Source organism: Myxine glutinosa, chromosome 4, assembly GCF_964187855.1.
Source record: "Myxine glutinosa chromosome 4, kmMyxGlut1.1, whole genome shotgun sequence".
NCBI classification, from domain to species: Eukaryota; Metazoa; Chordata; class Myxini; order Myxiniformes; family Myxinidae; genus Myxine; species Myxine glutinosa.
Window position 1 is genome coordinate 115888622 of NC_136264.1, and position 25173 is coordinate 115913794.

The window sequence follows — 25173 nt, forward strand, 5'->3', positions numbered from 1 at the left end:
AGATACTTCTGGAAAACGTACAGAAGTTTAACACAGTACTGTCCGTGAATTGAGTTCGATATCAGTTTACATGACTTTCGAGGATCTATTTATTTGCTTCGAAATGTCAAATGTGGTTTTTGTTTCTTTTAAACGTCACATTAGCAAAATCTCGAATAATTTCAACGTAATTCCAATGAACTTTTGGTTCTAAGTCATCTTGAAAAGTAAGTTCACCCCCACAAAAAATATATTCCATGTTAAATGCCAAGTCTGTATATATATATATGTTGCGGTTTTAGAACCCTCACTTGTAAATATCACAGTAAAGTTTAAAGGTTGCACCCCTAGTTAGTCCACAAGCAACACGTAGGCCACCATAGGAACTCAGTTATTTCCCTATTATGTGTTTTAGATAAGGCCGTGTTTCCAATAGTTGAATCTGCATTGCATCAATCAAATAAGGAGTAGGCCCTTTTGTTCATTTTGCGACCTCTCTCCAAATTCTGTTACGCGCCTTGGTTAGCGTTCGCTCAGGCGCCGCCATTGACCATGCGGTCGGCTCGAGGAAGTAGGGGGCGGAACGCCAAGGAGAAGGTGTGGCCACATCAACTCACCATCAGGGCGTGGCCGGTAAGCCCCCACCAGCCAACCAGGGCTGATGAAACATCACTGGCGCGCGTGGCTTGATGAAGCGCTTAGTGATCTTGAAGCGCAATATATAGCGCGAAAGTGCATTCATTTTTGGAGTGAACGCCTTGGAGTAAAGTTCGCTTGGTCATCCGTGTCACCCTGCGGTTTTCACTACAGGGTAGTCACACGACAATATATTAAAGAACTAGCAAAAGTACCCAGAGTTGCCGGATAACAATGAGTCGCTTCCTGACGGGAATATGATATATGCAATCTGGGTCCATCATCTAGAGGGAATTTTAAAAACAGATCGCAAGTACAGTGGAGCAGTGGCGTATCGAGGAAAAATGACGCTTGGGGCGAGATGTCAAATTGCCGCCCCTCATAATTTCCCATAATTCTTTGAATGGTGTGTGTGTGTGTGTGTGTGTGTGTGTGTCCCTGTGTGTGTGTGTCCCCATGTGTGTGTGTGTGTGTGTGTGTGTGTGTGTGTCCGTATGTGTGTGTGTCTGCATGTGTGTGTGTCATCGTGTGTGTGTGTCCCCGTGTGTGTGTGTGTGTGTGTGTGTCTGTATGCCTGTGTGTCCCTGTATGCCTGTGTGTCTGTGTGTCCGTGTGTGTGTGTGTGTGTGTGTGTGTGTGTGTGTGTGTGTGCAGTGTCGTGTCAGGTCTGTAACCTTTTTACCATTAGAGTTTTGTCATCAAATTTTCACCAAAGCTTTATTATGAGAATATGGAGAAGGCAAATAATTTTTTTTATGAAAGGTCAAAGGTCAACGTCACATAAAATCATCCATTTTCACGCGATTGAGCAGAAATTTTAAGAATTTACATATTGGGTTAATTAATTTGTTCACCAATCAAAAGCTAGAAGCAGATTGTTTTTTAGATCTAAAGCTCAAAGGTCAAAGCTGCATAAATTCATCAATTTTCATTTTTATTTTTACTATTTTCGTTATTTTGAGCATTCGGATGAAGAAGAAGATGTCTGCATTCAAACGGACGTGGACGGGCTTTGCATTTTCAGATGCTTTCTGGTTTAGCAGTTGCAACTAGTCCTAGCAATAAAACTTTCTGGTTTAGTAATAAGTAATGAGAATCGATCGTGTTTCCAAGGCAAGGCACGTTTGAGTAGGCCGAAACAATATGGCGGCTTACAAACCCAGCGAGGTGCATTGGGCCGACCAAGATGGCGGGCCACAATATTGATAAGCCACCACATCAAGTTTTTTTCTTATGAGCACCTCGTTAATAATCTTCAAAAAGGGTGTTATGTTATAATACACCCAAACACCCAGTTTTCATCCTTGCAATCTGTTGGAGGTCCAGGTGTATGCATGCAAAGTTTGGGGCTGCTAGGTTTCATGATTTTAGAGTTATGGAGGAGACAGACAGACAGACGGATGGACACTGCCTTTTATTATTATGGATAGATATAGGAATAGATGGGATATCGATAGAATATAGATGTAGATAGATTATAACTTTTTTTGTACATCCGTTTTCTTTTTGTGTACCAACTTTTAAGTAACCACCCGATTTTTAAAAAATCATACACATGATAACTAACTAATAAGCATTGAAGGCTATTTGTACAAGTTTCTGTTAAATGAACCTTTGATTTATTTTCTACGATTTGTGCTTAACTATTGGCTATAGCTCATACAAACAATATGATAATATACAGACTTGGCATTTAATATGGAATATTTTTTTTTTCTTGACTTGGGTTTACTTTCTTAACTCAGTATATCAATCTGGTGAGTTTCTTTTACACTTTGGTGATTTATTTGTTAAAAGAACCATGTCACTGATTGTCTGTCGCAGCAAGAAGTCAACAACAGGATTATATCACAGGTGGCATGGCAAAATGTACGGACAGGTGCATTTGACGATTGGCTTCACAGTCGGGTATACAAGGGTTGTTGCGTTCTGTATTAGTGGAAAACAACTGCTGCACGTCTCCAAAAGTTATTTCCGCTTCCTCTGGAGATGGTCCGTCAACTCGACAATGCTGTTTGTCATGGAGTGGTGGCTTTACGAAATTATAGCATGAAAGAGCGTGCTATTGCTCAGCAGTATGGCATCACTCAAGGTCAGGTGTCAAAGATCCTGAAACAAAATGCTCAGAGGGGTGTCCCTACTCCAATACCGAGGCCAGGACGTCCCCGCAGAACCACAAGGAGGGATGATCGCCAGCTGCACCGGTTAGTCCGCAATGGCCGTACCAAGTCAGCTAATCGGCTTAGGGCTGAGAGGCAGCAACTGACAAATGTGCCTGTATCCAGAAGGCTAGTCAACCAACGACTGGTTCAAGCAGGCTATCGTGCCAGGCGTCCCATGAGAAAGCCACGCCTGACCAGACAACACTGCCAGTGCCGATTGCAGTGGGCCAGAGAACACCGACAATGGCAGCCAGGACACTGGAATCATGTGATCTTCAGTGACGAGTCTAGATTTCTGGTCTATCATCAAGATGGCCGCGTCCGAGTGCGCAGACGAGTGCATGAAGCCTACAACAAAGATTGTATAGTGCCAAGAGTCCAAGCTGGAGGTGGTGCGGTGACCGTTTGGGCTGCTTTTCATACAGGGGGAAAACCTGACCTGGTTGTTCTGAATGGAAACCTGAACCAGTTCAAGTACAGGGCCATTCTGGAAGAAACATTGCTTCCATTTGCTCGTGCAGCCTTTCGAGGAAACTTTGTCTTCCAAGATGACAATGCACGGCCTCATCGTGCTCGCAAGATCCAACACTTTCTTGCTGACCGTGGTGTAGAGCATATGGAGTGGCCTGCCATGTCCCCGGATATGAATCCGATAGAGAACTTGTGGGCAGAATTATCGCGTCAAATCGACCACTTGGACCAGCAGCCGACCTCTGTGCGTGAACTGCAGCAGACTATTGTCACTGCATGGCAAGCGATTCCTGTCCAAACCTTGGCAAATCTCGTGAACAGCATGCCTCAACGTGTACATGCTCTCCTGAATGCTCGTGGGGGTTACACAAAGTACTGAACTGTAATTTTACTGTCGGTGATCTCAGTCGAAATTTAGCTTTTGTTTTTGTTAAAAAAAAAATTGGTTAATGTGCAAAATAAAGAGATACTTCTGGAAAACGTACAGAAGTTTAACACAGTACTGTCCATGAATTGAGTTCGATATCAGTTTACATCACTTTCAAGGATCAATGTATTTGTTTCGAAATGTCAAATGTGGTTTTTGTTTCTTTTAAAGGTCACATAAACAAAATCTAGAATAATTTCAACATAATTCAAATGAACTTTTGGTTCTAAGACATCTTGAAAAGTAAGTTCACCCCCACAAAAAAATATATTCCATATTAAATGCCAAGTCTGTATTATAGGAAAACAATCTAAAAAAAAAAACTCGTCTTTTGTGAAAACTTTGCAAACTAAAGTACATTTTTACAAGTGAGGAGAAGATGACTGCAATACAAGTGAACAGGGCTATATCTATTGCTGTCCTGAAACAAGCCTAATCCCTTATTGTCAGTTAAGCTGGGTAATGAATGAACATAAGACAATGACTCATCTCGGAACATTCGTGTGGTGGGCAAAAATCCTGCAATTTTGTGAAAGTAATTGCCCCAAACTCGATACTACATGAACTCGCATCTGATTCTATGGGCAGCTAACAGTACCTCACAAATTAAAATGTGGCATCAGTAAAACATCGACCATGAAACAGTGCACAAAGATCTTTAGGATTTGTCGGTATAACCACCTCTGCTCAGTGAAGCATGAAACGTTTTGGTCGTTCATGTGGAAAAATTGCTGACGGATTATTTTGGTGAGGCCTTTTAATCATGCTGAATGTAACTAGGAGGCCCACAGAGCCTTCATTTTTCAGGAAAGACACGTTAAGAAATAGAAATGTGAAGAAATTTGTGGAAATTAAAAATGTTTCAATGTATATAAAATAAACAAGCAATCGCCACTGTTTTAGGACTCTAGCCTTGGCCATTGTGATTTAGTTAGGCACACCAGTGCACGGTGCTTGTGAGTTACAGCACCATTGCGTGCGTGCGAGCATCTTCCATTATGGCGAGTAGCGAGATTGGAGCAAATACATTACAGGTTCTCTGCCGCTCCACCAACTTCATAAAGGCTGTGCAGGCCATCCAGTGGGATGATGTTCAGGATGTTTTTTGCAGGAATCTGCATTTTAGCCAAAGCTCAAGTGCCTCTTGGAAAGAAAAAAAAAAACTTCAAGACGCACCGCAGGACAAGGTAGGAATTGAAAAGTTATTTCTTCCAGAGCAAATGAGAAGAGCTTGAAAAGCGCAAAGGTATGTCTTAACGACATTCCAGCAGATTGCTTTGCAAGAAAGATTGGTTAAAACAGCGGAGTACGCATCTACTACAAAGACATCATATTTGCTTGACGCCTGTGCAAGTACTTTTCCTTGTTTATCAATTACATTATAAATATGTCGATATGTACTCGTATATGGTGACATATGCAAGCAGTGATATCTGAGACAGATCACCTATTGTTTGAGAACGCAAAGGTAAAATATGATCCTTTATGCACCCAATGACTCACCTAGGCACCCACCCCACAGGCTTAAAATTACCTTGTGATTAGACCATGGATCTCTACAAATCTTCAAAAAGGGGTGTATCCCTCATTTATTCCATAAAGGTCAAGGCTCATGAAGTAGCTCAACGATGGGCCTGCCCGCGTCCGTTTGCATTTAGACATATTCTTCTTCTTTCATATGCTCAAAACACCGAAAAGTTAAAAAAACACAAAATGAAAATTGACGGTTTGATGCAACCTTGAAAAAAAAATCGACTCTTACCTTTTCATTGGTGAACCAATTCAGTGACCGAATATGCAAATTCTTAAATTTCAGGCCAATCGGGTGAAAATTGGCGATTTTATGTGATGCTGACCCTTGACCTTTTGATCAAATTATTAATTTGCCTTCTCCATATTCTCATAATAAAGCTTTGTTCAAAATTTGATGACAAAACTCAAATGGTAAATTGGAATTTCAGGTAAATTGGATGAAAATTGATGATTTTATGTGACACTGACCTTTAACCTTTTGACAAAACTATTGATTTGTCTATTCCATATTATCATAATAAAGCTTTGGTGAAAATGTGATGACAAAACTCAAATGGTAAATTTAAATTTCAGGTAAATTGGATGAAAATTGATGATTTTATGTGATGCTGACCTTTGACCTTTTGATCAAATTATTAATTTGTCTATTCTATATTCTCATTATAAAGCTTTGGTGAAAATGTGATGACAAAACTCAAATGGTAAATTTAAATTTCAGGTAAATTGGATGAAAATGACGATTTTATGTGACACTGACCTTTAACCTTTTGACAAAATTATTAATTTGTCTTCTTCATATTATCATAACTAGGGCATGCCCGTACGTGGGTGCCCGTTCCTTGCCAAAAAAAAAAAAAACGCTTCCCGTACGCTCTACCCCGCCCGTACGCCCGTACGCCCGTAAACAAAAAAAACAACGCTCTTCGCTTCCGCCCTTCGCTCTGACTGAATTGGGAGAAATAATGCGCATAAGAAATCGAGAAATTATTATTTTCTCCGGAAGCAATCGAATTACGAACCGTAATGGCGCACGCGCTCGGCTCGGCTCGCTCTCACATCGGCCACGCCTACGCAACAACGCGTTCTGTGATTGGCTGCCGGAAGTGCAGTCTTCACTGTCCGGAAGGTCGCATATCGCAGTTACGATGAATCGCAAATTAGTTTTAATTAGTTTTAAAACATAGTTGAACGCCAACATAGTTTGCCAACGTGAAATAAATGAATACGCTCTCAAATGTGCCGTCCGAGGCAGAGTCTGTTCGCCACGTTCGGCACACGTGATAGCTCGCTGCTCTCTGATTGGTTGAATCGTTTTTTGGACATAGCTCGGTAACTACTTCTCCGATTAATATGAAACCTTGAAAAGGCACATCCTCGGGTCCCCAGCAATATACCTGGCAAGTTTAAAGTATATCGGACCGGTAGTTGTCGAGAAACAGCGGTCACAGACAAACAGACATACATACATACATACATACATACATACACACAGAGATTACTGGAATTATAGATAGATAAAGCTTTGGTGAAAATGTGATGACAAAACTCAAATGGCAAATTTAAATTTCAGGTAAATTGGATGAAAATTGATGATTTTATGTGACACTGACCTTTAACCTTTTGACAAAATTATTAATTTGTCTTCTTCATATTATCATAATAAAGCTTTGGTGAAAATGTGATGACAAAACTCAAATGGCAAATTTAAATTTCAGGTAAATTGGATGAAAATTGATGATCTTATGTGACACTGACCTTTAACCTTTTTGACAAAATTATTAATTTGTCTATTCCATATTATCATAATAAAGCTTTGGTGAAAATTTGATGACAAAACTCAAATGGTAAATTTAAATTTCAGGTAAATTGGATGACAATTGATGATTTTATGTGATGCTGACCTTTGACCTTTTGACAAAATTATTAATTTGCCTATTCCATATTATCATAATAAAGCTTTGGTGAAAATGTGATGACAAAACTCAAATGGTAAATTTAAATTTCAGGTAAATTGGATGACAATTGATGATTTTATGTGACACTGACCTTTAACCTTTTGACAAAATTATTAATTTGTCTTCTTCATATTATCATAATAAAGCTTTGGTGAAAATGTGATGACAAAACTCAAATGGCAAATTTAAATTTCAGGTAAATTGGATGAAAATTGATGATCTTATGTGACACTGACCTTTAACCTTTTTGACAAAATTATTAATTTGTCTATTCCATATTATCATAATAAAGCTTTGGTGAAAATTTGATGACAAAACTCAAATGGTAAATTTAAATTTCAGGTCAATTGGATGAAAATTGATGATTTTATGTGATGCTGACCTTTGACCTTTTGATCAAATTATTAATTTGTCTATTCTATATATATATATATATACATATATATACATATATATATATATATATATATTTTTTTTTTTTTGTACACTGAATCGAGGCTCATGAAAGAGCTAACATTTATTTCACAAACAAATCAACCAGACAAACAAAATATACAAAAAGAGGGAGCGGAAGACAAGTTGGGGAGAGAAGGAGAAGCACACAACTGTTACGGATTTATGTGAATTACTATTCAGGTCTTTGCTTATTAATGTGTATTCGATTAACGGTTGTTGTGATTAAAGGGTCAGGAGCCCTTCTGGGGAAAAGGAGACCGGAAACGGAAGAAGAAAGACACGAGGTCCGGGAGAAGCGGCGATTCTCTTCTTCTTCCTCGCCCAGCGCCGAGAAGAGCAGTATCGATATTGAGCAGCGGGGAACGCTGCGTTTGAAAGCCCGTCTGGCGAGAGGAGTTACCTGGGCGGGGTAATTACCCATTTACACGTCAAGTCGCCGTGGGTTCGTGCACGGAACCCAGCGTCCGGCACAGTTCGCCTCACCGTCTACAAGGACGCGTACGGGTCGCACCTTGGGCCTCGCGCACGTTGCAAGCCATGCTTGGTTTTGCCCCGTTGCTTGGCAAGGAGGTGTGCGCTGCAGCAGCTGTCCCCGGTGTGAGACGTGCACGTTTGGAGCACGTCCGCCCGGGGTTCGTTCAACTGCCCGTGTGCGGAGAAGAGAGACATTGTGAGGGGCAGTGACCCAAGTGGTCGTGAGTGGGGACAGGGGGGGACACATATGTAAGATGGCCATCTTCGTAATATTGATTGTGGATTGTTGATGGTTGTTGATTGCTCGGGGAAAATATTATTGATTACTCCGGATCCTTGGTGTGGGGTTTCTTATTGACTGAAATTCATATTGATTGCGTTACGAAAGCGTATAAATCATAGATCTTTCTGGCGGAGTTCCTCTCACGGTCCGGGGGTCACCGAGACCAGGTAGTCACCGGGAGGACCATGTAACAGAATTGGGGGCTCGTCCAAATTACAATTTGCGGATTCACAATTGGGTCTACGTCCGGGATCTATAAAATTTTCTAAATTTTAGTCCGGGAAAGAATTCCCAAGAGTGGGAACTTTTCCAACGTTCCCAAAAATTGTTTTGCTCTGTCGACAAAACAACAACAAAAAAAAAAAAAAAAAAAAAAAATAACAATAGCAATAATAGGAAGACTGTTGCTTTTCTTTGTTGGTAAAGTCTTGGGTGAAGGTTAACAGGTGTTAACGATAGTCACCATGGCGTTTGTTGCACAGAACTTTGCGGTAACACCTAGTGAGGCACAGTTCCGAGTGTTACTAAAAGCGGCCCTCTTGAAATTGGCCAAACATTTTAACTTGGAGGTCCGAACTAATTTGAGGAAGGCAGAGTTGCAGACCACGGTGATACAGTCTATGGTGGGATTAGGAACATGGGACGAGTTAGCCTGGCAGTGGCTACCCGAAGAACCAGAAGACGTTGAGCTCCGGAAACTGGAGTTGCAATTACGGAGCCAGGAACGGATCAAAGAAGAGGAAAGGAAAGCAGAAGAGAGGAGAGAAGAGAAACAAGCAGATGAAAGGAGAGTGGAATGAGAACTCCAGGAAAGGTTAAAAGAAGAAGAAAGGAAAGCAGAAAAGGAAAGAGCAGAAGAAGAAAGGAAAGCAGAAGAGAGGAGAGAAGAGAAACAAGCAGAGGAAAGGAGAGTGGAACGAGAACTCCAGGAAAGGTTAAAAGAAGAAGAAAGGAAAGCAGAAAAGGAAAGAGCAGAAGAAGAAAGGAAAGCAGAAGAGAGGAGAGAAGAGAAACAAGCAGAGGAAAGGAGAGTGGAACGAGAACTCCAGGAAAGGTTAGCAGAAGAAGAAAGGAAAGCAGAAAAGGAAAGAGCAGAAGAAGAAAGGAAAGCAGAAGAGAGGAGAGAAGAGAAACAAGCAGAGGAAAGGAGAGTGGAACGAGAACTCCAGGAAAGGTTAGAAGGGAGAAAAGCAGAGGAGAGGAGAGCTGCCAGGGAACTCGAAGCAGAGGAGAGAAAAGCCGAAAGGGAGTTGAAGGAACGTGATCTGGCGCTTCAGCAAGAGATTAAATTCAAGGAGCTGGAGGTAATGAGAGAACGGGGAGAGGTACCACCCTTGCTGACGGGGTCGACACCTAGCCAGAACACCTGGGAGGTGGGCAGACATGTGAGGGTGGTTCCACCCTTCAGTGAAAAGGAAGTCACTCAATTTTTTCCACACTTTGAGAAAGTGGCTCGACAGTTAAACTGGCCGGAGGAGGCCTGGACCATACTAGTGCAAAGTGTGCTGGTGGGTAAAGCTCAAGAGATTTATTCGGCGTTACCAATGGACCAATGTGCAGATTATGAGGTATTGAAGAAGCATATCCTCAAAGCCTATGAGTTGGTTCCGGAAGCTTACCGGCAAAAATTCAGGAATGCCAGGAAGAGGGAGAGTGAGACCCATGTGGAGTTTGCTAGAGTGAAAGAAAACATGTTTGATCGGTGGTGTGAGTCAAAAGGAGTCGGGAACGACTTCGAAGCATTGCGTGACCTGATGCTGGTGGAGGAATTTCAACAGTGTGTCCACGAGGACATCAAAGTGTACCTGCAGGAAAAGAAAGTACCGAAGTTGTGGGACGCAGCCAGCATGGCAGATGATTATGCCTTAACACACCGGATAGGGGTCCACGAACCTAACTCCTCGCCTAGATCTCCGCAGGGGAGGTGTGGAACAGCAGGTGCGGAGAACGACAATACATGGCGGCGGCCTCGAGATGATTATGGGGACAACGCTGATACCCGAACTGTTCGAAATCAGGGGGCTACGGGCCCAAGACAAACTTATTTTTCGGGGGGCCCGAGGCAGACCACGAGTTTTTCCTCCGGGCCTACTTGCGCTTTTTGCAAGAAACCTGGACACTTGATGTCCAGTTGTTACCTCATGAAAAGGGAAAACCCAGAGCGGAGTCCGACTATTACCACTCCGAATGTGATGGCAAGCGTGAGAAATCGCCCACAGAAGAGTTACCAACCATTTATTTATGAGGGGTTGGTCTCACTCAAGGGAGACTTGACTAACCCAAGACCGGTTAGGGTTTTGAGGGACACAGGAGCCCATCAATCCTTAATGCTTGAAGGCATTTTGCCATTGTCAAAGAGTACCGCAACTGGTGATAGTGTTCGGTTACAAGGGATCGGTGGCTGTGTTAGTGCCCCACTTCATGTCATCCATTTGGAATCCGATTTGGTGTCAGGACTGGTCACCGTCGGTTTACAAGCCACGCTTCCTGTAGAGGGAGTATCTGTGATTATCGGGAATGATTTGGCCGGGGGGCAAATTTATGGTAACCCGAGGGTGGATAAAGAGCCCCGCAGGGGAAATAACACCACCCCAGCTCGGGATGGCGACAAAAGTTCCAAGTTATTTGTAGGGGGACTGAACTTCAACACAGAGGAAGAAGTTCTGACCTCTGTCTTCAACAAATATGGGCCGCTGGTGGAAGTGCGGGTGGTAAAAGACAGGGAAATGCAACGGTCAAGAGGGTTCGGCTTTGTCACGTTTGCAAGCCCAAGAGACGCCAGAGAGGCAGAGAAGAATTGGAATGGTAAGGCTTTGGAGGGTCGGACCATAACAGTAGGGAAGGCATTTCGTCGGCGTCGAGAGGTCTACAGAAGAAGACAACTTGGCGGTAGTTTTGGGGTTGGCAGCAGGCGATATTACTATGGAGGCTCCCAGAGTTACGGCACCTCCCGAAAGAATGAATGTCAGAGCACTGGCCGAGAAAGAGACCGCCAGTCAAGTAACGGCTGGGACAAGGGGTCCCACCGTAACTGTTAGGAGTCTGGAGAAGTTGAAGCACTAGATACGGGGGAGCCGCCGAGCCGGGGCTCCTACACGGACTAACCGTGAACGCCACGTTCTTAAAGGCATCCAGGTAGTGAACTTTCCTGCACGGACTAACCGTGAACTCCACGTTCTTAAAGGCGTCCATGGAATGAACTTTCCTCCCCGGACTAACCGTGAACTCCACATTCCTTAAGGCGTCCATGTAGGGAATACTCAGCTGGGCCTCCCGAAAAAGTGCTATCGAGAGGTTTAAATTTGTGGGCTTTGGTCACCACCTCTTAACCGTCATTCAAGAGAAACTAGAAGTGGTTGACGCTTGGTCCAGAGTGAATTAATCTAGGGGTTTTGGTGAAATTTTGTTGCTTTATTTTTAAGTGATAATTGTGCCCGGGGGGAACTGATGATTTGGGGGTGTGAGTTATCTGGTTTGTTTATCCAAGTTGGCCGGCAAAGAAAGTTTTCGCTGGGGTCAAACTTTCTTTCTTGAAGGGGGGGAGTGTTACGGATTTATGTGAATTACTATTCAGGTCTTTGCTTATTAATGTGTAGTCGATTAAAGGTTGTTGTGATTAAAGGGTCAGGAGCCCTTCTGGGGAAAAGGAGACCGGAAACGGAAGAAGAAAGACACGAGGCGATTCTCTTCTTCTTCCTCGCCCAGCGCCGAGAAGAGCAGTATCGATATTGAGCAGCGGGGAACGCTGCGTTTGAAGGCCCGTCTGGCGAGAGGAGTTACCTGGGCGGGGTAATTACCCATTTACACGTCAAGTCGCCGTGGGTTCGTGCACGGAACCCAGCGTCCGGCACAGTTCACCTCACCGTCTACAAGGACGCGTACAGGTCGCACCTTGGGCCTCGCGCGCATTGCAAGCCGTGCTTGGTTTTGCCCCGTTGCTTGGCAAGGAGGTGTGCGCTGCAGCAGCTGTCCCCGGTACGAGACGTGCACGTTTGGAGCACGTCCGCCTGGGGTTCGTTCAACCGCCCATGTGCGGAGAAGAGAGACATTGTGAGGGGCAGTGACCCAAGTGGTCGTGAGTGGGGACAGGGGGGGACACATATGTAAGATGGCCATCTTCGTAATATTGATTGTGGATTGTTGATTGCTCGGGGAAAATATTATTGATTACTCCGGATCCTTGGTGTGGGGTTTCTTATTGACTGAAATTCACATTGATTGCATTACGAAAGCGTATAAATCATAGATCTTTCTGGCGGAGTTCCTCTCACGGTCCGGGGGTCACCGAGACCAGGTAGTCACCGGGAGGACCACGTAACAGAATCACAACATTTGAGAGCAGGGAGAAGTGTGGGAGGGAGTGGGCTTGGGGGCAGGAGGCGTGGGAAGGGGTGGGGGGCAGGGGGGGGGAAGAGGTATAAAACACAAGGGGACCGAAATTAGCGGGGGTAGAAAAGATCAAGGTTTTGGATGGGGGAGGATAAGAGATGGTGGTGAATAGCTGTTTTAAAGACCTGGAGGGTGGAGTGGGATTGAAGAGAGTGAGGGAGTTTGTTCCAGAGGTGGGAGAAAAGAGGAATGAAGGAGTGAAGGTGAGCAGAAAGTCTTGATTTTGGCAGTTTAACCATAAGAGGGTTGCAGGCAGATCTTGTGCGACCTGGAGGAATATTTGGGGGACAGAGCCCAGAGAGAGCTGGGGGGGCAAGGCCAGAGAGGAGTCGGTAGAAGACGGAAAGACCACCAACCTGCCTGCGGTGAGTGAGTGAAAGGCCCTTGGAGTTAGCTTCATCACGGGAGATTACAATGATTCTGAAGGCTTTGGTTTCAACAGCGTGAAGACGAGCTAGGTGTGAGGCAGGAGCACCAGACCAGAGGGGAGAGCAGTATTCCATAGAGCTGCGGATGAAAGCCTTGTATGTGGTGAGGAGCTCAGGTGTGCCAAGGAAGGACTTCGCACGACGGAGGATGCCCAGTCAGCGACTGGCTTTGGAGGCCAGATTTGAAATGTGGTTTTCCCAGGAAAGATCATGGCAAATAGTGAGACCCAAAAGCTTGAGTGACAGAACTTCTTGGAGAGGATTATTCAGAAAGTGGATGGGAGGGTTTTCCAGTCGGTCTTTTCGGAGAGACATCGTAAGAGTGTGAGATTTATCAGGATTGAAAGACATGTTCCATTTGTTTGCCCAGTCTGTGATTTTGTCCAGGTCTGCAGAGAGTGAGGAGGCTGCAGACTGCCGATCTGAGGGATGAGGAATGGAGCGACAGAGAGTAGATTCGTCAGCAAAGAGACAGAGAGGATTTTCAAGAGAGTCAGAGAGATCATTGATGAAGACCAGAAAAAGCACAGGGCCCAGAACACTACCTTGGGGAACTCCAGCCTGAACAGGAAGAGGAGATGAGAGAAACCCATTCAGGGCCACACGTTGACTACGACCAGAGAGGAAGTCCGCCAGCCATGCGTGGAGATTTCCATGGATACCAAAGGAGGAGAGTTTGGTGAGCAGAGCGGGGTGCCAGACCGTATCGAAGGCAAGTGAAATGTCAAGGGAGACAGCTCTAATTTCCTGTTTGGCGTTGAGGACCTCCATCCATTGTTGAGAAAGCAGAAGCAGCAAGTCCAGAGTAGAGTGACCAGGTCTGAAACCAAGTTGATGATCAGAGATCAAGCCTTGGAGAAGAGGAAAGATTTCATATCTGAAGCAATGATGGATTCCATATTCTCATTATAAAGCTTTGGTGAAACTGTGATGACAAAACTCAAATGGTAAATTTAAATTTGAGGTAAATTGGATGAAAATTGATGATGCTATGTGACACTGACCTTTAACCTTTTTGACAAAATTATTAATTTGTCTATTCCATATTATCATAATAAAGCTTTGGTGAAAATGTGATGACAAAACTCAAATGGTAAATTTAAATTTCAGGTAAATTGGATGAAAATTGATGATTTTATGTGATGCTGACCTTTGACCTTTTGATCAAATTATTAATTTGTCTATTCTATATTCTCATTATAAAGCTTTGGTGAAACTGTGATGACAAAACTCAAATGGTAAATTTAAATTTCAGGTAAATTGGATGAAAATTGATGATGTTATGTGACACTGACCTTTAACCTTTTTGACAAAATTATTAATTTGTCTATTCCATATTATCATAATAAAGCTTTGGTGAAAATGTGATGACAAAACTCAAATGGTAAATTTAAATTTCAGGTAAATTGGATGAAAATTGATGATTTTATGTGACACTGACCTTTGACCTTTTGATCAAATTATTAATTTGTCTATTCTATATTCTCATTATAAAGCTTTGGTGAAACTGTGATGACAAAACTCAAATGGTAAATTTAAATTTCAGGTAAATTGGATGAAAATTGATGATGTTATGTGACACTGACCTTTAACCTTTTTGACAAAATTATTAATTTGTCTATTCCATATTCTCATAATAAAGCTTTGGTGAAAATGTGATGACAAAACTCAAATGGTAAATTTAAATTTCAGGTAAATTGGATGAAAATTGATGATTTTATGTGACACTGACCTTTGACCTTTTTGACAAAATTATTAATTTGTCTATTCCATATTATCATAATAAAGCTTTGGTGAAAATGTGATGACAAAACTCAAATGGTAAATTTAAATTTCAGGTAAATTGGATGAAAATTGATGATTTTATGTGATGCTGACCTTTGACCTTTTGATCAAATTATTAATTTGTCTATTCTATATTCTCATTATAAAGCTTTGGTGAAACTGTGATGACAAAACTCAAATGGTAAATTTAAATTTCAGGTAAATTGGATGAAAATTGATGATGTTATGTGACACTGACCTTTAACCTTTTTGACAAAATTATTAATTTGTCTATTCCATATTCTCATAATAAAGCTTTGGTGAAAATGTGATGACAAAACTCAAATGGTAAATTTAAATTTCAGGTAAATTGGATGGAAATTGATGATTTTATGTGACATTGACCTTTAACCTTTTTGACAAAATTATTAATTTGTCTATTCCATATTATCATAATAAAGCTTTGGTGAAAATGTGATGACAAAACTCAAATGGTAAAAAAGTTACGGCCTGGACAGACATACTCACATACCCAGACACACAGAAGTGATGCAAACCCGGTCCCCCGCGACAGTAAAGAGGAACAGGCAGATGTGAGACAGGGAAATCGTAGACGGAGAGAAGGATCAGGGGTAGATGTCTTACAACACTTCCATTCAATTTCAATCGTTAACATAATGAAACTAATGTACTAAATAATACCTTAGACTCCAGCTCTATAATTGACCATACAGTGCTGGGTTACACCAAAACCCACAAGTGGCACAAATGCACACAGGCATTCCTTCAAGCGTGTCACCTTAAAGGGCAGAGGGAACCAAATGTCACGTAGCACGGCTGCTGTCATAGTAGAGACAAAGCACCACGTATACACGAGGGAAAGGAAAGTGCATGCAGCGGTTGGTTTAATTTACTGCAAAAAATAAAAAGATTTACTTGGGCGCAAGCAGCAAATGCTGTGGAGACATTACCACCAGGCAATCTGGTTAAGTGCTAGAATTTACAATGGACCAAAAAAAAAAAAACCAGAGAGGGCTTTGTGTGGACATACCAAAGGATTTCACACACACAGCGCTGTTGGACTCTCACTCCATGTGCTAGCTCATTGTCTGTGTGAACATAACTACACGTGATAACCGTGTTCAACACTCAGAGAGCATTCAAGCCTATAGTTGAGATACTGCCCGATTTGTACAATTGCTTCAAACATTAAAGATAATTTCTTGGAATGCAAGATGAAGAAGACTTTATACAAGGAAACGTATGGATGAAATGCTATTGAAAGACAGTTGTGTAAGCCATGCGCAACAAAGGCATATTTTGATTAGAAAGTCCACTCTAAGTCCAGGAGATCAGTGGTTTGAATCCCCCGCTGAGTAATACTCAACACTATAAAAATTATACGTGCTGCTACCTTGATTGATGCTCAGCATTTAAAAAGGATAGAGCACAGACAAACAATCTTAGGTTGGAGCACTGAACGGATCAGGATGCAACATAACAAAAGGAGTAGTAGAAAGATAGGAGAAATACCAACAGCAGGGTTGAATAACAAAACAGAGGAAGACTTGGACAAAAAATGGATGTGGGGGAGGAATGAGGGGTAGGGGAGGATGCATGGGGTGGACCAGATGGATACAGAAACAAGCTCTCTGAAAGGAAAAAAAATGGAAATTTTGAAGGAGGTGGGCTTGGGATGGTATGGGTTTAACGGGGTAGAAAATATTGTTTTGGATGGGGGATGATCTGAAATGGTAGTGAACAGCTGTCTTGAAGATCTGGAGGGAAGAATGAAATTGAAGAGAATGTGAAAGCTGATTCCAGAGGTGGGAAAAGGGAGGAACAAATGAGTGCAGATGAGCAGTGATTCTGGATTTTGGGATTTTCCCCAGAAGGAGGTAGATGGTGGACCATGTGTGCCCTGCAAGAACCTGGGGGAATAGGGGCCAAAGCATGGAAAGAGTAAAGGGTGCAAGACCTGAAAATAAGCAGTATAAGTCAGAGACTACTAACACCTTTGGAATCTGCGATGTGAAAGTGATAGCCCATGGACTCAGCTTCAAAGAGGGAGATTCTAATGATCTTGAAGGCCTTGGTTTCCATGGCGTTAAGCTGAGTAAGGTGTGAGGCATGGGTGCCAGCCCAGAAGGGAGAGCATTGCTCTGTCAAGTTATGGATAAGGGCTTCAGGTGTGCCAAGGAAGCTTCCGGTTCCTCCGGTGAGGAAAGCGTCCTTCGAGCTCTCCACATCATCAAAGTTTAAGTATTTTCCCATTCGTGTCTTTGTCAAATTTCCATTGGTTATTTTAATGTGTATGTGTTACTGTGTGTTTCTCGTTAGTTTTGGTTTGTAATTCGTGCAAACTTGTGTGCAATTAATCGTTTTCTGTTCGTACCACGTGAGCGGCCTGGTCCCTCTCGGCTCCCTACCCCCGTCGGTATTTTGTAAACTTAAGTTATTTTCTTTGCTGTATTGTTTTTTTCTTTCATTTTCTTTTCTCCCCCTACCTCCCCCAAACATCTTGCCCTTTGTCTAACGTTTTAAATAAAAAAAACAAATAAACAATAAATTACTTTATTATTTCCTTCTCTCCTCACGGTCCCCACCCACAACCACGTTCCGGTTCCTCCGGCGAGGAAGCGTCCTTCAAGCTTGGTGTCTTGCCCCGCCCCCTTTATCTCCTTTTTCTTCTACCTCTCTAGCTGATACTCACCTTTCCAACTCTAGTTTCCACTGTTCATTTGCTTTATACCATGTACCCCTCCCTCCTCCCCCAGCCCCCCCCCCTTCCAAAGATCTACCGACGTCCCTGTTATTTTCTGTTGGTGTACTTGTGTGCCTCCCTCTCTCTCCTCCTCTTGTCTCGCACTCCCTTCATTGCATCTTTTATGCGTCTGTGCATGTTTTCATGTTCAATGTGTTAGCTCTTACACAAGCCTCAATTCTGTATACCAAAAAAAAGAAGAAAAAAACAACTTTGTACAATTGAGGATGCCCACTCGGCAACTAGCTCTGGAGGCCAACTTTGAAATGTGGTTTGCCCAAGAAAGATCATGGCTGACAGTGAGAACCAGCAGTTTGAGTGACTGCACTTCCTCAAGAGGATTGATAAGAAACTAGGAGACAAAGTTTTGCAGATAGTCCTTTCAGAGTGAGAAGAGAGTGAAAGCATGAGATTTATCAGGATTGAATGATATATTCCAATTGTGTTTAACCAGCTTGTAGTTTTGTGAAGGTCTGGAGAGAGGGAAGAGGCTGCTGCCTGTCTATTGGAAGGATACCTGAAGGATGAGTTGAAGGGTAGGGTCATCAGCAAATCGAGAGTGGATTTCCCAGAGAGTCAGAAAGCTCAATGATGAGGATTAGGAATAGGATTGGGCCCAGGACACTGCCTTGGGGCATTCCAGCCTTAATAGGGAGAGGAGATGAAAGGATTCCGTTGAAAGTCACCCATTGGCTACGAGAGCAGAGTAAGTCATAAAGGCATGTGGGAGGCTGGCCTTGGATGCCATAGGGGGAGAGTTTGGAGAGAAAGGCAGGGTGCCAGACTGCATCAAAAGCTCAATATATGTCTAGAGAGATGGCCCTGATATCATGCTGACATTGAAGGCCTCCATTCCATGTTGGGAGAATAGAAGCAGCATGTCCAAGGTAGAATGACCTGATATAAATGTGGTGGTGATCTGAGATGATGCCGTTGGGGAAAATCAAGAATTTAATATCAACTCTGGTGATTGGTTCCATGACCTTCCTGATGATTTCAAGTCAGTGAATATGTCTGTAGAGAAGGGGGTCAGCTTTTTGCACCTTTTTATGGAACGCTTTGATGTTGGGTGATTTCCAAGCAGATAGAAAATAACCAGGGTCCAACGGTAAATGAAAGGGTGAAAAGTGTAGAGAGAGGATTGGCAAGAGCGGCAGAGCAGCTTTTTAGAACATGTGAGCTGATTTTTAGGACATCTGGTCCAGTTGCAGCGACAGAGTTGAGGGTTGTCAGAAACTTCTCTACTTTCTCAGGTGCAAAATACACAGAGTCCAGGAGCAGTTGGGTATGACTGGGTAGAGTGGTTATAGAGAGTGAGGGGTTAGGGACAGAAAATGTGGAAGAAAACACAGAATTGAGGCATTCGGCCTTCTCATGAACGGAGTCGGCTGTGTCGGCATTTAAAGTGAGGGAAGGGATGGAGGTTGAGCATACTTCAAAGAGAGATTTCACAAGGCACTATCAGGTTTTAGAGGGAGACAAGTTTGAAAGTTCAATTTTGAGGTTGGACAGATGTTGTTTTCTGGCTCTCCTGACAGACGACACATTGTTGTTGTGGGCTTTGTGGAACGATCTGAGATTGCCTTGGGTTGGGTTTGCTTTCCAGAAAGAGAAATAAAGTTGTTTCAGAGAAATTGCTGCACCACAGAATTCAGTGTACTATGAAGGCAGGAGGGGGAAGGGAAGATAGGATAACTGAAGACAAAATGGAATTGATCTTTGCATAAGAGAGAGCAGGTTTCTGTGGAAGAATCCCCAGGTTGAGTTAATATCAGGGGTGGCAGATGTGGGAGACCAATCCTAAACTGAGAGATGTGGGTGGGTCTTTGTTTTTTATTTGTAGGTTGACTGCTTGACAATTTTGAGCAGTACATGCTTGGGAGCCTCTATAGCACACATTTTTGTCGACACTGTCGCTGATGACTCGCCAATGAACGATGAAACCATTCCAGCAGCTGAGGAGATGTGTAGCATTGGGTTTCTCTTGTGTGTACTATGTGTAAATGTCGTGTACTATGACCATCCAGGCCAGAGGTGAAGCGGTGAGCATGCGTACACAGCGTTTAATTCAGTGTTGCATTTATTGGGCTGGAAGGGCTTTGTTTACTGTGTCGCCTTTCCATCTTTCCTTTAAAATACACTGGGCCACCTTTCCTTTGTGAAATATTGTTCATAGTACTGAAAAAATGGGATAAATAGCATCCTCGGAAGGTATGAAATGGGATGTGAGACATTAGGGTAAAAAAGGGCCACCATGGTCAGCCTGCCGCCACCCCTGGTGTGGTGTTAAAGTCTTACGTAATATATTAGGGGGTGTCTGTCGTGTCAGATTTGAACAAAAAAGTGTTACATAATTTTTGAACGGCCCCAGAGATAATTTGTGTCACCACTTGGGCTGTAACAAATGGGGCTATTAATTTTTCTAAGCACCAAAAACATTCCTGGGTACACCACCAAGCTTACACTTATTCCATACATCGGTTTTGGAGTGCATAGATTAATAGACAGATATACACAAAGGTTCTTCCACAGAAACCTGCTCTCTCTTATGCAAAGATCAATTCTATTTTGTCTTCAGTTATCCTATCCCTTCCCCCTCCTGCCTTCATAGTACACTGAATTCTGTGATGCAGCAGTTTCTCTGAAACAACTTTATTTCTCTTTCTGGAAAGCAAACCCAACCCAAGGCAATCTCAGATCGTTCCACAAAGCCCACAACAACAGTGTGTCGTCTGTCAGGAGAGCCAGAAAACAACATCTGTCCAACCTCAAAATTGAACTTTCAAACTTGTCTCCCTCTAAAACCTGATAGTGCCTTGTGAAATCTCTCTTTGGAGTATGCTCAACCTCCATCCCTTCCCTCACTTTAAATGCCGACACAGCCGACTCCGCTCATGAGAAGGCCGAATGCCTCAAAGGCTTTGTGTGTGTGTGTGTGTGTGTGTCGTTACTGAGGAACGGGCTTATTTTAGCTGAGGATCATGACTGTACCTGAGTTGCTGTGTTGTCATGATTTACACCAATCATAATACAAACAATATTATTTTGCACAAATGTATTTGTTGTGTTTGTGATATTACATTTTTATAGGCAATTTAGATTGAAGATTTAGGTTGAATGTTTTTAGCCGCGTCGCAGACGCTGGTCATAGAGTGCCGTCTGCTGTTGTTGTTGTTGTTCTTCTTGTTCTTCTTCTTCTTGTTCTTGCAGAGAAGACAAAACCTCAAAGCTCCACCCATTCTGGGAACCATAGCTCCACCCATTCTGGGAGAGGCCTCATATAAACAAATATCCACCATTTTATAAACTTGCATAGCTTTGAGGCCTGTTTTGTAGGCCCGTGGTGTCTTCCTCTCTCACACAGTTTTATTTCAAATCAAATTCGATATATCATTTCATTTTTCAGTCGCTAACATAGTTTTAGACTCGGTTGAAAAAAAACGGGAAGAAAATCTGATGAAAGTTGCCCTTTATAGAACGAAATGAATTCTCAAAGGCCTGTAACTTCAAGTCCATTGAGATATATATTTTTTAAATCGCGGCATGGTCAGTCATACACCGCCCGAAATAACAGACGGGAAAATGCCGAGATATATATATTTTGTTTAAATCGCGGCATGGTCAGTCATACACCGCCCGAAATAACAGACGGGAAAATGCCGAGATATATTAAAAATTCGTCCATTTGATGACAATCGTCACGATGAAATATTTAATTTATACGTCGTCACAATAATGTGGAGAGAGGAGCATAGCTTCGTTCACGTGTCGCCACATACGGGAAATTGCCGAGATATATTTTTTTTAAATCGCGGCATGGTCAGTCATACACCGCCTGAAATAACAGATGGGAAAATGCCGAGATATATTAAAAATTCGTCCATTTGATGACAATCGTCACGATGAAATATTTAATTTATACGCCATCACAATAATGTGGAGAGAGGAGCATAGCTTCGTTCACGTGTCGCCACACATGGGAAATTGCCGAGATATATTTTTTTTAAATCGCGGCATGGTCAGTCATACACCGCCTGAAATAACAGACGGGAAAATGCCGAGATATATTTAAAATTCGTCGCCACACACGGGAAATTGCCGAGATATATTTTCACTTTGCACAAAAATAACATCAAGTAATCGAATCAATAGGAATGTCCTGTGCCTATAACATCGACGTTATAGGCACAGCTGCATCTAGGCATTGTGTAACATCGACGCGGGTTTTGTTTTAATTAAAACTTTTTGTACTTGTTTTTTTCAAGAAAGAACCCTTCAGCACATACATAGGGGAGGGGTAGGGGCAGACTGTAAATTTGGGACCATTACACCTCACCACCACGTAATTCAAAACACCTCACCACCAAGTAATTCAAAACACCTCACCACCACGTAATTCAAAACACCTCACCACCAAGTAATTCAAAACACCTTACCACCAAGTAATTTAAAACATCTAACCAACAAGTAATACAAAACACCGCACCACCAAGTAATTCAAAACACCTCACCACCACGTAATTCAAAACACCTCACCACCACGTAATTCAAAACACCTCACCACCAAGTAATTCAAAACACCTTACCACCAAGTAATTTAAAACATCTAACCAACAAGTAATACAAAACACCGCACCACCAAGTAATTCAAAACACCTCACCACCACGTAATTCAAAACACCTCACCACCAAGTAATTCAAAACACCTCACCACCAAGTAATTTAAAACATCTCACCAACAAGTAATTCAAAACACCTCACCACCAAGTAATTTAAAACACCTCACAACCAAGTAATTCAAAACACCTCACCACCAAGTAATTTAAAACATCTCACCAACAAGTAATTCAAAACACCTCACCACCAAGTAATTTAAAACACCTCACAACCAAGTAATTTAAAATACCTCACCACCAATTAAAACACCTCACCACCAAGTAATTCAAAACACCTCACCACCAAGTAATTTAAAACACCTCACCACCAAGTAATTTAATACACCTCACCACAAAGTAATTTAAAACACCTCACCACCAAGTAATTCAAAACACCTCACCACCAAGTAATTCAAAACACCTCACCACCAAGTAATTCTAAACACCTCACCACCAAGTAATTTAAAACACCTCACCACCAAGTAATTCAAAACACCTCACCACCACATAATTCAAAACACCTCACCACCAAGTAATTCAAAACACCTCACCACCACGTAATTTAAAACACCTCACCATCAAGTAATTCAAAACACCTCAACACCACATAATTCAAAACACCTCACCACCATGTAATTTAACACACCTCACCACCAAGTAATTCAAAACACCTCACCACCAAGTAATTTAAAACACCTCACAGCCATAAAACACGGAATAAAAACACCTCACCACCACAAAATGAAAAACACCTCACAGCCATAAAACACATAATAAAAACATCTCACAGCCATAAAACACGTAATAAAAACACCTCACGGCCATAAAACGTAATAAAAACACCTCACAGCCACAAAATTAAAAACACCTCACCACCACGTCATTTATAAACACCTCACCACCAATTAATTCAAAACACCTCACCACCACGTAATTCAAAACACCTCATCACCAACTAATTCAAAACACCTCACCACCACATAATTAAAAACACCTCACCACCACATAAATATAAACACCTCACCACCATGTAATTATAAATACATCACCACCACGTAATTCAAAACACCTCACCACCACGTGATTTTAAAACACCTCACCACCATGTGATTTAAAAACACCTCACCACCACATAATTCAAAATACCTCACCACCACGTGATTCAAAACCACCACAACGTTATTAAAAACACTTCACAACCACGGAAACAAAAGTTTGAGGGAGTTATTAAGTGACAACACAGACACGGCCCAGATGTGTAGATATATAGATAAATGACTGTACCCGAGTTGCCGTTTTGTCATAGTTTAAACCAATCATAATTCAAACAATTATTTTGCACAAATGTATTTGTAATATACGTGATATCACATTTTATAAACAATTGAAGTTGAAATTTTTTTTTTCACAAAAACAATAAATAAATAATTGGAACATTTTTCAAAAAAAATACTCTTAGGACATACCGACGGGAGAGATATGTGCACACCAGACGTTTGGTACGATTTCACAAAAGTTTGAGAAAGTAGTTCAGTGACCAGACAACACAACACAGGACAACACAACACAGGACAGGACAGACGCTGCACAGATATATATATATGCAGTCACGTGAAAAAGTAAGTACACCCCATGTAAAGTTTTGACTTTTTCACCATATTTCAACATACAGCTATTTGATCTTCATTTCAACAATATTGATAGATAAAGGTGATATAATATAACAAATATCATGAAACAATTACATTTTGAAGTCCATTGTATAATTTAAATAAACATAAATGCAAATTTCGCACGTGGAAAAAGTAAGTAATTTCCAGAAGAAATTTTACTGTCCGTAATCCCAGTCGTAATTTAAGTCAGTACTTCATCTAACCCCCACGAGCATTCAGGAGAGCACGTACATGTTGAGGAATGCTGTTCACGAGATTTGCCAAGGTTTGGACAGGAATCGCTTGCCATGCAGTGACAATAGCCTGCTGCAATTCACGCACAGAGGTCGGCTGCTGGTCCAAGTGGTCGATTGGACGCGTTAATTCTGCCCACAAGTTCTCTATCGGATTCATATCCGGGGACATGGCAGGCCACTCCATATGCTCTACACCACGGTCAGCAAGAAAGTGTTGGATCATGCAAGCACGATGAGGCCGTGCATTGTCATCTTGGAAGACAAAGTTTCCTCGAAAGGCTGCACGAGCAAATGGAAGCAATGTTTCTTCCAGAATGGCCCTGTACTTGAACTGGTTCAGGTTTCCATTCAGAACAACCAGGTAAGCTTTGCCCCCTGCAAGAAAAGCAGCCCAAACGGTCACCCCACCACCTCCAGCTTGGACTCTTGGCACTATACAACCTTTGTTGTAGGCTTCATGCACTTGTCTGCGCACTCGGACGTGGCCATCTTGATGATAGAACAGAAATATAGACTCGTCACTGAAGATCACGTGATTCCAGTGTCCTGGCTGCCATTGACGGTGCTCTCTGGCCCACTGCAATCGGCGCTGGCTGTGTTGTCTGGTCAGGCGTGGCTTTCTCAGGGGACGCCTGGCACGATAGCCTGCTTGAACCAGTCGTTAGTTGACTCGCCTTCTGGATACAGGCCCAAGTGGCAGTTGCTGCCACTCAGTCCTAAGCCGATTAGCTGACTTGGTACGGCCATTGCGGACTAACCGGTGCAGCTGGCGATCATCCCTCCTTGTGGTTCTGCGGGGACGTCCTGGCCTCGGTATTGGAGTAGGGACACCCCTCTGAGCATTTCGTTTCAGGATCTTTGACACCTGACCTTGAGTGATGCCATACT